Raw genomic sequence first — 13,341 nt, forward strand, 5'->3', positions numbered from 1 at the left:
TTTGCCCTGAGATCACCTCACTGTAGCCATTTCTATGATCAGGATCCCCACCGTACATTCATCCTGCCAGTGGATCAGTGGTCTGGTAAATGCTCAAATAAACAGCTGATTGTTTTCTATGAATCAGCCCTTCTTCTGACCAATGGGCACTTCAGGCTGTGCTTTAACCCAGTTACCTCCGGACATAGACAAATTAAGATTAATTATAGCAATTTGCCGAGGAGACAGCCAACAGCATTAGTAGCAGCGGCGGCAGCTTCCTGATCGCAGGGATTTAATTCAAAAGCAGCCATTCATGTGGGCTCCCTTGCAACCAATTGTAAGAGAATCCGAAGATCATTAACCTGTAAACCTCTCATGGATTTGGCATAGATGCCCCTGTCTTACGAGGAGTCAATGCTTGTAATGAGTCCTTCCAAAAGCACCCTTTTTATTTGAGAACAGCAAAGATTAAGAACAAAGCATGCACTGAAAAGCTCGTCTACCAAAACTCTTTGTTTGAGCCATCTGCCAAAAACGTGTGGCTTTTAAAGCTCACCTGGGAGGAAAAAGCAGCCAGCTGTACTCCCAAACGCAGTGGGCCACCTTCCGTGAGTGCCTCTCGTAAACCAAGCTCTGTCTTGCCCTTTCGGTCTTATAAAGGACATTAACAGCTACAAATGTCAACAAAGGGAGTTTTCATCCCACCTGTCTTGTATTGACACAAGTCTGATGTTCAGCTGGGCTGAATAGGATGGCTTTCACTGACCAAAAAGTAAATAAATATATAAATCCCTTTCCTGTGTTGTCTTGATACAAGCTTGTAAGAAAGGGGCTTTAAAGTGTATCTGAAATGACCTATCGCCAGTAGGAGAATACATTACATGGAGAAAGACAGAATGGAAAATCCTGCATGTGAGGGAGGGGAAAAGGTGATATTGTCACAGCGTATATCTATAAAACATCTCCACCAACCTCAATGTCTAATCATTCATCATGTATACTGAAGTGAACAGAGAGCAAAAAGAAACAAAAGGTATTCCCTAGGAGGCTGGATACGTTATTTGCTCACAGTTGCATTAAAATGAACAAAGTTTTGTGTTAACTGGTTTACATAAAAAGTAATAATTTCCAAATTTTGGGTTGAAATCTTCTCCATCAAGTCAGTTTACAGCCCAAAACATGAAGGCCTGGGCTCTCTGCGGCTGTTCCACTTGCAGAAGAGGTGAAAGGTGATTGACAGTCCTCTTGTGGGCACTCATGAAGCTCCTGATGGCCCACTAATCCATAGGGGAACAATCTATGGGACGCAGAAGACCACAGTGATGGTGGAGAGGCAAGGAGACCAGTTCTGAGACCAGTTCTGATCACCCTACATAGGACCCAAGCCAACATCTCTCTCCTTTCCAAAATAGCTGGGCTACATTCTCATTTCAGTAGCTGCAATACTGCACATCTATCCCATGTTCAAATGCAGTTATCACAACAGCAGTCCCATCTGCACATCAGGATGTGGGCAACCTGTGGCTGCACTCCTCAGGTTGCTCCCTGGTTTCTTTGTCAAGTTCCAGTTGTTAGTTTAAATAAGTTGTAGTTAGGTTGGCAGATAGGTAGCTCTGTGGATAGGTAGGTAGGTAGGTAGGTTACTAATGTTAGTTACTGTTAGGTAGATTTGTAGTTTCAGGTAGTCATGGTTAGGTATGTAGTTAGGCAGGCAATGTAAGTTAGCCTTGGTATGTATGGTAGGTAGCTTTACTTAGACAATTTAGCTGGTAGGTAGGCAGGGTATCATGGAACCTGACCTTGAGCCCTGGACATGCCTTCGCAGGTGGCTCATCCATCCTTGGGGACACACTTGTTCATCCAATGTCCTCAGAGTCTATCTATACTACCGATATGCAAGGAGTACATGTGATGCTTCTGGCCCATCAAACTGGGAGAATAATCCAGAATAATCCATTTCTACAGCAATATCTTGATGGCCTCTCCCTTTCAATGGCACGTCTTGCCTTGACCTCCTCTACCAACAACCCCCTTTCTTCAAAGGCAATGATCAAACATCCTCCTGTACCATACCAAGCTGTGATCAACACCACTAGAAATCAACCTAGTCCCATCTAGTTACCATCAACCCGGGGGGGGGGGGTCTACTGGAAAGCCAGGGATCTAACACTCATCGCTTCCATTCCACATTCAACCTTTTTCATCTTGTGTGACCTCTCCCTTTTTCTCTATCTCCGACAACTACTTCCATCAAGAGGGTTTGTAAAGTGCCTGTCTGTTGTGCACCGTATAACCCTCGACCCATCGTGTGGCAAGGATTTGGAGTGGGGACAGTCCCTGTTCAGTCACTGTTACTGTAGGGATCCTGGATGTTGACTTTCCCCCCACTTATATTTGGTTGCCAGGTCTGATCTCAGGAGATTTGGAAGGAGTGAGCAGGGCTGGAGAGGCCAACGCCAAGTTGTTCTCAGTAGAAACCTATGAATAGTGGTAGATGGTGCCTCTTGAGGCAGGAAGAAGAGTATGTGTCTAAGGGACAATGCCCTGAGGGTGATAGCAGCAGACAAGCAGGTTGGAGGGTTGCACAGGAAAAGGTCAGGAACTGCATGAAGCCTACAAGCCTCAGGTTGGGGACCCTGGGTTTAGGGTGTTCTGCGTTTTGGCTTCTGTGATCATGTCAGATGAAACGCAGCCACAACCACTAACAGAGCAGTTTCAATTGACAACATCATCATCCTACTCCTCACCATCCTGCACCATTTGCTCCATTGTGTGGTACAGTTATTGACAATTCAAGATGAAAGCAGCTAGAAGCTGCATTTTCTGACCCCACAAACAGACTTAACCTCCCCTGAATCACATGCTTGCGTGGGAAAGAATGTCATTGCAATGCTTTCCACCATGAACAAGGTCAAACCACTCCACACTTGCTGTGGTGTGTGACTTCAATATATCATCTAGCCCAAAGTGTCCGTACAAAGAAATCCATTAAGTCCATAGGAAACCATGTTCCTCTCCCAAACTATGGCAGGAATTCAGAAGTTGAGCTATAAAACAATATACAGTATTTGCTGGCATATAAGACTACTTTTTTCCTGTGAAAAACATGCCTCCAAGTCGGGGAGTCGTCCTATATGCTGAGTGCACTTCAGTTGGGATAGACATAGCTGCCCATAGTGGCCCATAGTACCGTAATGTAATATAACAAACTCTATGTTTTGAGTGGAAATGTTGGGGGGTCGTCTTATACGCCCAGTCGTCTTATACGCCGGCAAATACGGTAAAATTCAAACAATTATTTATTAAAGTGCAACAATATGAGGTTTAAAAACAAAGTAAAAACCATATTTAAACGCTATACAGATCTAACTGCACATGAATAGACCAAACTATAACATGGGAAGGTAGGTGGGTGACCACCTCCCAGGGCCAAAGGGGAGAAGGGTGGACACTGGACAAGACCCAGAAACCATGTCCACAATGAGGCAATACAATCAGGGGGCTCGACAGTGAATTTCACATGTATAGCACCCCAGGAAACAGCTAAATAGTTAATGAACTCAGTTGAACCCAAAGGTTCATGAATTTGGGGAAGTCGGTGTAAGTTCAGGGTTCAGGGTTTGTGACATCCCACTGATCTGAGACACCCCGCCCCATCCAACGAACTTCAATTTTCCAGGTTCATGTCCACCTCTAATACAAGAGGCTCGTATGTTTATAAGTCATAGCTTCTACAGGGTTAAGTCCAGAAGACAATTGTCTGTGCAAGAGCCACAGAATTCTTCTAAATTCTGGTCCCAATGGCATCCACCCACCTGACTTGGTAGACGAACATCCTCTTTCTTTGCAGTTGCTTTGGCTCTAAGACGAATAAGGATTTCTGCCACACCAGAAGGTGCCACTCACACCAATATTTCTTAAGTGTTTGTGGGGAATAGTGCAGGAGATGGCAGGTCATGGTTTGGTTTTTGCATTGGTTTATACACTGGAAACACAGAGTAATGGAAAAGACACAATTGCTCTCTCTAGATGTATGTGCAAGACTATAACTGAATGTGAAAAGCGTTACATATGAACAACGTGGCATGTCCTTCTAAGTTAACTGCCTTGCATTAAATGCTTAAGCATTCCAGATGGTGTTATACCATCAATATGAGCACTGCAAAGAAAACCTGTGCCAGAATACCATCTATCGTGTTTTTATTTCGCCAATATGTTCTCCCTCACTGACTTTCCTCTGTGACTAAAGCAAAGACAACTGTAAGCAGGAACTTCCGGAATTTCACATTCAGCGGTGAGCCATCTGCAGCAAAGGTTTCAGTCTCAAGATAATGCAGAGAGGTGAGACTTCAAGTTAGGGATACAGGAGAAGGATTTTCTTACACTGAGGAAGGATGGGAAGGGCAATAATGGCCAACGGGCAGAAATATTGCTATGCAGTTATAGTTCTCATGATCACCACGCCACTATGGCAGCCTCTACCCTCTTGCCAAAAGCAAGGAACAGGTTGTGCTTTCTCGTCTGACAACTGCTAGACCAGCCACTCCAGTAAGTGATCCGGGTGTTGAGGTCAACAGCCACTAACTAGGCATGCCAGTTTCTGTGAGGGGAGCATCACCTGGGCAAAATCATGTGAAATTATCTATGGCTGTCAGGTTCTCCCAGGAAAGTTCCTACTCTTAGGCACTAAACTTCTATTATTTATTTATTTGTTTGTTTATATTTATTTATTTGTTTACTTACTAACTTATATACCGTTGTTCTCGAATGTCAGGATCAATAAAATGCAATAAAATCCCCTAAAATACCCCCTAAAACATAATAGAATAATAACATAACAAAATGATGGGCAGTAAAATATCAGCCCATTCCCCTCTTCAGCATGGGTCAAACGCTCTCTCTACATGGGAGCAAGAAACCTAGTTGGCGTCAACTTAGAGACAACTTATAAACAAATTTAGAGTCCAGTGACACCTTTAAGACCAACAAAGTTTTATTCAAGGTAGTTTACTCTCACACTTTACTTATAAGTATGAACTGATTACTGCCAGTCCATGACATAGAAGAAGAAGAAGAAGAAGAATTATATGCTGCTTTTCCCTACCCGAAGGAGGCTCAAAGCAGCTTACAGTCGCCTTCCCATTCCTCTCCCCACAACAGGCACCCTGTGGGGTGGGTGAGGCTGAGAGAGTCCTGATATTACTGCTCGGTCAGAACAGTTTTATCAGTGCCGTGGCGAGCCCAAGGTCACCCAGCTGGTTGCATGTGGGGGAGCGCAGAATCGAACCTGGCATGCCAGATTAGAAGTCCGCACTCCTAACCACTACACCAAACTGGCTCTCCATGCACATATATGCTCATCTGTTCTATTTAATATTTCTGGTAAGGCTTTGGGGCAGGAGTTTGTATCATGGCTTAAATGCTACTCAGCACTTAACACCCACTCAGGGTGGCTGTCCCGCCCCTGAGTGCCTCCTCCTCCAACTGGCGTGCCTGTCTGTCCAGCGGCCAGCCAATCGCCTTCCATCCCCCACCCCCTCATCCTTTCTCTTCCCTGGAGGCTGCAGATCTCAGTCGCATAAGAGCTGCCACTTCCCGTGAATTCCCTAACAGCTGCCTGCAGCCTTTCCAGGTCCTGGGGGAAGGGGGCGGCTGTCTGCAGAATTCTTCCACACACACCCCAATCTAGCGCCTGTTGTATTACTGAATTCAATGGGCTTGGCCCCTAGTAGTTTGAATAAAACTTTGTTGGTGTTAAAGGTGCCACTAGATCGAAATTTGCCCTGCTGCTTCAGACCACACTGTACAAAACTACGCACACCTGTTCATACACCAATGCCATTCGGAAGCTGAAATTTCGCATTCCCAGCTAATTCCCACTGAGAGCCAGCAAAAATCGATGAGCACAAATTTCGAGGGCTGTGGGAGGGAGAGCTAGAGTGGACTGGAAATCCTCTAATGTCCCCCCAGTATAAGGAAGAAGTGCAAGGCCAGAAGGAGAAGCATCAGAGAAAGAAGGGGAGGAGAAATCCATTCTGAATCCTGTGAAAACGATCTATTAAAGTGACTGAGCCCTTCTGCAATTAAACGCTCTCTTGCCAAATGCAAATGCTTTCCCAGTCCAATCCTTTGCTTTCATCCATTTTCATTGCCTTAGCTTGCCGGTGTGGGAGAATAAAGGAGAAATTAATGTGGCTGCAACTCATGCATTATCCTCCGGGGGATGTGATTGATTGGCCGATTGGCTGGCGGCTTCGAGACAGCCCTTGTAACAAGTGGCGCCTCCCTGCAATCTAAACAGCTATTCAGCAGGAAAAGCTGCTTGGATGAACAAAGCAAATCTCAGCCTTCCACATGGCGCTCCATGCCTGTGCACGGCTCACAAAGACATACATAACTGGGCCCTCCCGTGTGTTACAAACCAAAGACAACATTCCATTTTGCTCAATATGCATCATACAAATCTCCTCCATTTATTCAACCTAAAAGAAACCCAGGCTATTGTGTCCTTCGCTTTTCATTTTTTAAAAAGAGAGAATGTTCATTCATGCTGTTCATTTGAATCCCATAAAAACAGATTCCCTAAGAACAATTTCAGCCTGGGCACCTGGCATTTTGGGCTTCTGGCAGGCCAAACACACAAACAATCATCTCATAAAAGCAAATGAGCAATCCTGGCGAAGACTGGAGTTTACGATCTCCAGTGCAGGTTTCCTAAGAAGTAAGCCCTGCTCACTTGACGCCCACCCCACCCCCGGAGAAACTAGTTGCTGAAATTTCAGGGTTGGGATAAAGGAAAGCAAGACCTTCTTGAGGGTAATGACAGGGAAAAAAGATATTTAAAAAATGTTGTCGCTACAGTTCATTAAAGGTGAGGCGACAGACGGAGAAATGAAAAAGTGGCTAACAAAGGAACCCAGGAAGGAATTACGAAAAGCTTAAATTGACTGAACAGAACCTTTTGGCACCACAGCCCTGAGTTTTATCCATAAACGGATGGCAGGAATGTTAATAGAAAAAGGGGTTTACCTCTTGTCAGCACGAGGCACAAAGCATTCTTCTTGAAGGGTGAAAAAAGTCCACCAGGGAAAGGAAGGGCTTTATGAACTCACTCTTTGCAGTAGAAATCTTATCAAGACTCTCCCTTGAAAGGGGGGGTGGGAGTAGCAGAGGAAGGAAACTGTATAACAAACAATACTGGGAATAGGCTTAGAAGGCGATGTTTTGTGACTCTTAAAATGAGGGTGGAATGCTCACATGTGCAAAAATGACCAGAAAAGGAGGCATTTGGTGATTTCTAAGGAAGCAGTCCTGAGAGCACACCCTAAATTGCTCAAAAGATAGTTATAATCCTCACAAGTTAGTAAAGAAGGAACTGCTGTACAAGCAGAGGACTCATAAGGAACTTATAAGGGAAAAGAAATACCATGTCCAGTTGGCCACCATCACTCTGTCTCCCTTCCCCCAACCGACCTATCACTGCTTCTTGCTTCCCTCCCCCTGCTACCTTCATCCTCCTTCCACTGCCTCCTCCAGATCCTCTCCTGCCACTCCCCCCTCTTCCTTTGGCCACTTCTTATTTCTTGGGTTTGCTAAACTCAATAATGCTGACTGTGATTCTTTTAAGTTCTTGGTCTGCAGTTTGGTTTTCTTAGAGAAATATTGTAGGTTCAACACACATTTTTGGGAGAGTATTTTGTAGAAATCTCTCCATTTTATGTACCTGGCTCCATTCTTTGGGTGATTTTGTTCATACTTTGGGGCCAAGTTCAGAATAACATAGGCCTTGTGCTTTGATAAGCTCTTGGATAGTAGGTATGCTTTCCTCAAAGTACCGTGGTCTTGCTGATCATTCTATTGGGTATGTACAGGCTTCCCACAGCTGCATTCTTATTGATCCTGCTTTGTTCCTGATCAACTTGACTCAAAGCAGCCTACATCAGTATCACTGGTTAAAACACATGTCCCTCGTGTGGCATCTACTGGCATCATGGCATCCAACTGCACCTTTCCAGTTCTTAGCCAGTGGGCAGGTCCAGATCGGGCTGTTGCTCAGCAGGGCTTCTGTTTGGCCACTGGGATTTGGCTGTGCAGATTGGAGTTGTGCACACCACCCTGTGTGAGAAGTCCAAAGGTGCCTACAGGCTCAAAAAGGCTGGGGATTCTCTTTTCACAAAAAAATGTAATACAAGAAGAAATAAAACTGGGAGCCTTTAGCCATCATACTAATCCCCCAGAGTGAGGCTGTTAATGCTTGCTTACTTGTGCTTCTTTGTACCATCCAAGGCTGAGGCGAGTGGGGCTTGTTTTGCAACATTTGGAAATAGGGTGGGATGCACACTTCTGAGTGTGAAAGCAGGGCTGCAGCAGCAACCCCTCTCACAGGCTGTCAGCAAATGTTCCCTGATGGGAACAGGAAAAGGTTGTCAGGTCTATTAACCTTAGCAAATGTAAATATGAACGATGAATGTGGAAAATGCTCTGATTTGAAATGAATTTCATTCCAACTGACTGCGGAGCCAAACAATTATAAATGTGGTGCACACAGAAACAACACGTTGAAAAATATCCAACTGAGTTACAGGTCTTTCTCAAATCATTTCCATTTCTGCACATTGCTGAGTTACGGGATGGCATTTATTTAGATTGCTGTGAGCATATTTATGACACCTCACTGCAAAACGCCACATGATATAGCAGGACGGCAGAGAGAAGGCAGCCATGCAGAATCCTAGAGAGGGGCTGTGAATATAGCAGCCCAACTCCATTCTTAGGGTCCTCTCTAATCCAAAGCAGCATATAGTACCACAAGTGATCCCACAGATCCACTATTATCTCATCAGTTGTGTTTGACAAAAGTTATCAGCAAGCGATAAAATGCCCAAATACTGAAGGAATGGTGTATAATTAGCTTTCTTCTTCTGTCCAATGGCAAGGGTCCAGGAAACCAACCGTGTTCCAGGTGCACCTGCAAAGCAGCTACTTATTCCAGGTGCTCTTTCTCCCTTCTCACCTTTGAGATGGAAAAATTGGCAGGGGGGTTATTATCATCAGAAGTAGGATCTGAACAGAATTCTTCTAGAGCAGGGGTAGTCAACCTGTGGTCCTCCAGAGGTCCATGCACTACAATTCCCATGAGCCCCTGCCAGCATTTGCTGGCAGGGGCTCATGGGAATTGTAGTCCATGAACATCTGGAGGAACAGAGGTTGACTACCCCTGTTCTAGAGTCTGCAAACATTTGAAAGGCTGGTGTGCCCAACCTACTGGTTTGAAGTCTTGCTTAATGTTCTGTGCCTGTTTTTATTTATTGTTTTTATTGCCATCAAGTTGCATTCAATTTATGGTGACCCTGTAGGGTTTTCAAAGCAAGAGGCATTGAGAGGTGGTTTTCCATTGGCTACCTCTGTGTAGCAACCCTGAACTTCCTGGAAGGTCTCCCATTCAAGCACTGATGAGGACCAGACCCACCAAGCTTCAAAGATCTGACAAAACTGGCTAGTCTGGGCTATCCGGATCCGAGCACCTGTTATATTTAGCTTATTTAGAAATTTGGTCTGCTACCCTGGGGACCTGTAGGTAGAAAAGTTTACAGAGAAAAGTACAAATGAAAAATGAATATCACTAGGGAGCAAAACATACAGAGATGAGTGATTAAAATGCAGGTAGGCAATACCATTAAGGAAAGTTGTTTGATTTTTGCAAGGGGCCAGGAAAGAAAATGATGTTTTAAACAAACAAAAATGAAGTTATCTGCAATATGCTCAAGCACTGCAGACCCAGGGCTTAGGGAGGAGGGGTCTTGCAGAGAATTACACATTGCATGACACCAACTTTGGACACTTACTTTGGACACACCATGCAATCAAACTCATTGGAAAAATCATTAATGCTCAGCATGGTCAGTGGCAAAAGGAAACGTTGTCGCCAAAGGATCCGCTGACTCGACATGATCAGAGCCGATACAGGGTTGACCTTGAACCAACTAAAAGAAGCGGTCATTGACAGAGATGTGTGGCGGAAGCTTTCCTATAGAATCGCCAAGGGTCAGACACAACTGAACCGATAGCATAATCATCAACTTTGGAATAACAACTTTTTATTGATTATAGACCAAGGAGCATTGGTGAAGCTTTGGGGAGCGGATCCAAAAATCAAGCAACCCACCTGCCACTTTATACTATGCCCCGCAGCCCAACTGCCTGGGAAACCTAGATGGTATCATAAGAGTGCCAGCCACCTGGGGTGAGCCTGCACACAGCCCGTGAATTGGGCATGCTATGTGGCAGCTCAAATCCCAAGACCCCATAAGGGAGTCCCCAGTCCCCAAAGGATCTGCCCAGATGTGCAAAATCACTAGGTTGTGACAATTAAAACTACATGTGCAAAACCAAAATAAAAGAGGGCAGGTGGTGGGGATCTAGAGAAAACCATGCTGCTGGACCCGCCAGGGCCCATTCTGCATATGTTGGATAATGCACTTTCAGTGTACTTTTGCAGCTGGATTTTCCTGTGTGGAACAGAAAAATTTGCTTCTAAAGTGCATTGAAAGTGCATTATCCAATGTGTGTAGAATGGGTCCAGGACTTAAATAAAGCTGGGCAGATCCTGCATAATCCATATGGAGAGCCCACTAGAACTTTTGGCTGCCAAAGAGAGCTGTCCTGATATGAAGTGGGGCCTACCAGCACAGTTGCCTGAGGTCCTTACCTTTGCCTGAGCTGCAGGGGAGAGAGGCATATAAAGCATATAAATGTAATAAATAAATAAGGGCAGGAAAAGCCTTCTTCAGACCGTTCTGGACCCACAGTGTGAGTCTCAGCCACATTTACATTTGAATGAATAGATCGTTTCTCCTCGTCTCCTTTCCTCTCTTGCTTCCTCTGTCTGTAAAAAACCAATTCAAATGATGGTTGAAATTTAGTTTCCAAGTAAGTTGCTGCTTTCCCATTTGGTTGCCTGTGAATCATGATGAAATGGACAACGTGACATTTTAGTCAGCGTTTGATGATTGCAAAACAGTTGACACCCTTGGAAATAAAAATGGATAGGGATCATGTGGGCACACAAGTGGATAACACATCGCACAAAAATCCCTGTTCAGGCTCATGATGGCATAATAAAAAAATATGTGGCGTTGGAACAAGTGACGTGTGTACTCCTATATCGGCGGTTGCGTCAGGTCAGAGAGAACACAGCGAGGGCAGAAAAGGAATGGAAGAGTGGGAAAGGTGGCATCCCATCCACCCCCAGACCCTCTCAGAAAGGCTGGAGGGCACGGCCAGCTTTTGAGGCTTCTAGCCATAAGGTTAATAAATTAAAACACAGATTGTACATAAAAATAAATTGTGAAACCTATCAAATGACCAACAAAAAAAAAACACGCTACTTAAAATGACCTAAATATGAGGCCTCCTAGATTCTAGGACCTAGAAGACAAAGAAGAGCCTCTTGTGGCGCAGAGTGGTAAGGCAGCTGACATGCAGTCTGAAAGCTCTGCCCATGAGGCTGGGAGTTCGATCCCAGCAGCCGGCTCACGGTTGACTCAGCCTTCCATCCTTCTGAGGTTGGTAAAATGAGTACCCAGCTTGCTGGGGGGTAAATGGTAATGACTGGGGAAGGCACTGGCAAACCACCCCGTATTGAGTCTGCCATGAAAACGCTGGAGAGCGTCATCCCAAGGGTCAGACATAACTCGATACTTGCACGGAGGATACCTTTACCTTTACCTTTAGAAGACAAAGAACTGGTTTTAGAGTTGCCAGAGCTTTGGTGGAGGGAGGGAGATCCAACTGCCAGACCTCACCGCTCCACTGCCAGTCAGCTGGCCGGAAGGGAGAGAGAATACCATATACACTGGCCTGACCTTCTTGGAACAAGGATGGGAGGAAAATGCATGGAACAGGAAATAAATGTATAAGGCATACCAAAATAAACCAGTAGGCGATTCATGCGAACAGGGAGTAATTGGATTGGGTTTTGTATGATATTTGGGTTGAGTCTGGGGGCTTATGAGAGTGGTATTATTATTATTATTTATTTTTATTTATTTGATTTCTTACCTACCACTCCCAATAAGGCTCGTGGCGGGTTACAAAAGTGCATAAAAACTGCAATAAAATTACCCCTAAAAACAACAATACCATGCACAAACAATCCAATGCATAGGTATACAAGATGCGGCAGAAACATAACACCACTAAACCCCAGCCCTAATACCAGCCCTGGGGCAGTCAAAAAGGGGATGCTGACATTTCACCCGCCATCGGAATAACCGGCGGGGGGGGGGGGTCCAGCTCTGGTAATTGTGAGGTAATCTTTGTCAGAAGTCTATGGCCTGTCATTGTAACCAGGGTCCTCTCATTTGATGCAAAAGGCAGGTCAAAGCCTTGGCTCACTCAAGCAAAGCTACCGAAAGTATGTTTATGCCAGGGAACTTGAGGTGGGGCGTCTATAAAAATGTTTTGTGGAATGAACAAGACCTGAATGGTAGCAGTGCTGTGACAGCTTTCATAGAACATGAACAACAATTGTTCCATCCGCATTTGGTGCGAGAGAGGGATGTCCACACTGTGCGTGTCTTCCTCTATTTCACTCCCAATTGTGCTCTGACAATGAAGAGAATACGCCAGGAACAGCATGTTGGTTGAATGCTGCTGCTTTAGGCTACATGGCAGTAAAGAACTAGCAGCTGTGGCATGCTTCATTCTGTGGACTGTGTGTGTACATTTCACCCAGACATGTCCTCGGAAGACCATAAGAAAAAGCTTCTGATCCCCTGTCATCATGTAGGCCTGGATTTTCCAGCCAGCATATCTGTCGTCCAGAGACAAGAGGTGCTAGTTTTCAAAGGATGAAGGGCAAAATTGCAGTTTATAAACTACTGAAGATGGGGGGGGGGGACACACCCAAAATACTTTCTTGTCCACAGATGGTCTCTATTCATAAATTATCTATCCATAATTTTTTATAACAGAGCCAGAAATAGCAGTTTACAGAAACAGGATACTTACACAGGGTCACAGCTCTTTGTAATATTTAAGAGCAGCGGCCTTGAACCTGGAGAACGGGGTTTGATTCCCCACTCCCCCTCCACCTGCAGCCAGCTGGGTGGCCTTGGGCAAGGCACAGTTCTCTCAGAGCTCTCTCAGCCTCACCTACCTCACAGGGTGTCTGTTGTAGGGAGAGGAAGGATGGGAGGTTGTAAGCCACTTTGAGATTCCTTCGGGCAGTACAAGAAAAAGCTCTTTTTCTTGTTATTATTGAAGTTGCTATGGAAATGCCTTCATATGGATGGTAAGTAAACCTCACCTCAAGATGTAGCTCTAGTTACCATGTAGCTTCAGGGAGCCATTTTGTGA

The 13,341-nt window shown here is 45.0% G+C and overlaps 1 long non-coding RNA gene across 1 annotated transcript in view; it reads right to left on the bottom strand.

Annotated features, from left to right (window-relative positions):
- The window catches only part of LOC143820138 (uncharacterized), a 66,415-nt gene extending 59,319 nt beyond the window's left edge, over positions 1 to 7,096 (bottom strand). The window contains exon 1 of the long non-coding RNA XR_013225253.1: positions 7,012 to 7,096. This is a non-coding gene — a long non-coding RNA (uncharacterized LOC143820138). The remainder of the gene's footprint in view (positions 1 to 7,011) is intronic.
- Between the last annotated feature and the right edge of the window lie 6,245 nt (positions 7,097 to 13,341).

The sequence above is a fragment of the Paroedura picta genome, chromosome 11, assembly GCF_049243985.1.
Source record: "Paroedura picta isolate Pp20150507F chromosome 11, Ppicta_v3.0, whole genome shotgun sequence".
NCBI classification, from domain to species: Eukaryota; Metazoa; Chordata; class Lepidosauria; order Squamata; family Gekkonidae; genus Paroedura; species Paroedura picta.